The sequence below is a fragment of the Stegastes partitus genome, unplaced genomic scaffold (genome assembly GCF_000690725.1).
Source record: "Stegastes partitus isolate 25-593 unplaced genomic scaffold, Stegastes_partitus-1.0.2 Scaffold1303, whole genome shotgun sequence".
Classification (NCBI taxonomy): domain Eukaryota; kingdom Metazoa; phylum Chordata; class Actinopteri; family Pomacentridae; genus Stegastes; species Stegastes partitus.
In genome coordinates this window covers 218086-221484 of record NW_007579034.1, presented here as the reverse complement: position 1 = coordinate 221484, position 3399 = coordinate 218086, and the positions used below count along the sequence as shown (strand labels likewise).

The window sequence follows — 3399 nt, the reverse complement described above, 5'->3', positions numbered from 1 at the left end:
AAAAACACTGGACAGCACCCGTGGTTCGATCCCGCGGAGGGATGGAGATCAGCGAATTCTGCAGAGAGAATTGTTGAGCGAAGTAACCACTGAGCTAAACCAGTGCGACTGTTCAGACAGGAGAAGCTGCTTTTATCCAATTGCTGTGTGTTGTCTGTCTTGTAACTTGCAGCACTTTAACTCAGCTTGATTTACAACACACAGTATAAACAGTGATGGACTGAGGGTTAAAGAAAAACTGTATCATGTCGCACACTTTACAAAAAAATAAAATAAAAAAATAAATGAAAAATCTGCCACATCAGTGAAAACCTGGCAGCAATGATGCCAGACAACATATGTAAAAACAAACCTTGCAATCATCAAACCGCATTTACACCTATAGCCACAAAAGACCCTAACAAACCCCACTGTGGCAGGAGAGCACTAACGACTCACATAACGAGCAGGAGGAGCAGCAAACCCCCAGTTGAAACCCAAACTCAGGTGTTAATGGCTCCTTTAGAATATAAGTATCTGGAACTCACAACTAGTCAGTCAGAACTGATGAAGCCTCTTAGATGAGAGGTGGAACGTCTTCAAGGAACTCAAGCAAGTCCAGTTGCTACGATTAATCTACGAGAATAACCATGACCTGGATGACTGAGAATCTTCACAGACAATGGCCAGTAGTTTCTTTGTGTCTCAGGATTGATCTGCAGCTTTTATTGTGACCATGATGTTGCTGTTTTTCTCATAAATAAACTGTGACTCAAATGGGGACAGTGTGCTGCTTATAAATGATCTGTGGGAGCACAAGACTTGTCTAGAGTTGTTGAGACAGTCAGAAGCACCACTGAGTTCAACAGGTGGTGGTTCATTTTGAGTTTATGGATCTGATGATGCTGCAGGGTGGCACAGTTGGTAGCACTGTTGCTTCGCAGCAACAAGGTTGCCGGTTCACGTCCCGGTGGGGGCACCAGAATCTTCCTGTGTGGAGTCTCCATGTTCTCCCCGTGCAGCATGGGTTCTCTCAGGGTTCTCCGGCTTCCTCCCACACAGTCCAAAAACATGTTGAGGTTAATTGGTGATTTTAAATTGTCCGTAGGTGTGAATGTGAGTGTGCTTGGTTGTCTGTCTCTAAGTGTAGCCCTGTGATAGACTGGTGACCTGTCCAGGGTGTTCCCTGCCTTCACCCTAAGTCAGCTGGGATAGACTCCAGCCCCCCTGCGACCCTAGTGAGGATTAAGTGGTGTATAGATAATGGATGGATGGATCTGATGATAATTTAAACGTAGTTCTGTAACAGTGTGACTGACTATATGATTATAAATGCACTGTGGTGACTGGAGCTGCTGTTTTGTCATCACTCATGAAAGTTGTGTTTGTGTCAGGAAGCTAAAATGATCCCCTTCATGTCACACATATACTTTATATTATTAATTTAAAACATTTCTGCATCACACTCTAGGCCTGAAAGGAAGTCACCTGTAGAACATTAGTTGACCTCACTTAGATGATAAATAACAAAATATCTACACATACCATTGTTTATCCTCATGTGGGTAATGTGCTTGGAACAAACTTGAAACAAACCAATAATGAAACTCGTGATGTGATTCAACACTTTTAATCTGTGTGTACATAAATGACAATCCTTTCCTTTCAGAACTTGATATGTTACTGTATGAGTGAAGATCAGGCTGTAAGGCAAAACAAAAGGTGTATAACAATCTGATAACATTTAAAACTGTATAAATAGATTTCTGTTGGTCAAAGCCTCCACAGACGATCCGTTCAGCAGAATGGCTCATGTCGGCTGGCTGCCTCCTGCAACCAGGACTCTCCACAGAGACAGAGCCACCACAGGCCACAGGGAGGCTGGAGTCTGGTGCAGCAGTAAACCTGAGGTACCGGGGCAGGCCTTGATATGACCTGAAGAGAAACCCGCACTCAGATTAGACTCAGTCTCCTTCATCTGGCTGCAACAGCGATGCTGCTGGTTCTGAACTGTACTTCAGTCCCTGTTCTCTGCACTGACAGGAAGACATCACACAGGACTGATCTGAAATCAGCTCATTAAATGTTAAAATGTTATTCTCGTAGATCAATAGTAGCAACTGGACCTGCTTGAGTTCCTTGAAGACATTCCACTTCTCATCAGTTCTGACTGACTAGTTGTGAGTTTCAGATACTTCTATCCTAAAGGAGCCATTAACACCTGAGTTTTGGGTTCAGTTGGGAGTTTGTTGCTCCTCCCCCTGTCACAATGGGGTTCGTTAGGGTTATTCATTTGTAGTTAATTTAACTTAAAACATTTTTTCAGACCGCTTCAGACCTTTTAGTTCTACTGACTTGAAGTGTTGAGTTGAATGACAGCCGTGTTGAGAGTTTTACAACATTAGCAGACTAGGGACCCTTGTGTTTGTTGTCAGAAGAAATCCTGCTGCGTGAACTTAACACATGTTAAAATCGTAAACGAAAAAGCGTAAACTACAGTGAAGTTCAGCGCTTAAACTTTTACAGTCATTGGGACAATTTTCCATATTATCTCAGGTACGGCGTCGCCACAGCGTCTGTTCTTCATGTTAAATGAAGAAGTTAGAACGTGAGCAAATACAAATGATCATAAATCCGACTGGAATGTTTTGGCAGCATGATTAATAACTGTACAGAAGGGAGGTGAGATAAGGGGCATGAGGTTGGGGACAGTTTTGAAGCTTTGTTCTTATCTGCCCTAAAATCTTCTAACATATTCAGACCCCACATACACATAAATGGAAGAGGATTTGATGTAGTTGTTTTGTGTCTTTCTTAGACAACATAAAAATGCATTTATACATTTGGACACTGATAATGAGTCTGTCTTTAAAAATCCTAATTTATCACCTTCAGACACTCCACCGTATAGATAACACTTTTGGGATCCAATCATTTTTAACGGTCTGAAGTCTCTCTTCAATCTCTCTTTCTGTAATGACATTTTATGTACAATATTGGTATATAGAACAGAAATTACTACACAAAAGAATTTTGACTATTCACAACTGACAATCACCAAGAACCCAATAATAACAAATTAGACAAAGCGAACAACATGAAATTATAACCTGTTTTCTAATGTGTTTTTAAGGCAGCAAGATCCCTCCATTTTAATGTTGAATCCATGTAAAATATTTTACAGTGCAGACCATGGATATGTATAATAAAGGCTAGATGTCTTAAGGCAGCGTTTTGAACTGAATCACCCTTCGGCCATCTTGATTCGGGGCAGCTCTCTGGCGGAACCTGCGGTACATGAAGGAAGGTGAGTGATCTGAACAAACGTAAATAGTCTTATCTCGCTGAAATCTTGACGGATTTACAAACGGGTTGGTTTCTTACAAATGTTATTAACATGGCTTCAATTCCATCCATCCA

General features: G+C 41.5%; 1 long non-coding RNA gene across 1 annotated transcript in view; it reads right to left on the bottom strand.

Annotated features, from left to right (window-relative positions):
* Positions 1-1593: 1593 nt before the first annotated feature.
* Positions 1594-3399, bottom strand: part of LOC103369555 (uncharacterized) — an 11309-nt gene continuing 9503 nt past the window's right edge. Inside the window, exon 4 of the long non-coding RNA XR_520842.1 lies at positions 1594-1914. This is a non-coding gene — a long non-coding RNA (uncharacterized LOC103369555). The remainder of the gene's footprint in view (positions 1915-3399) is intronic.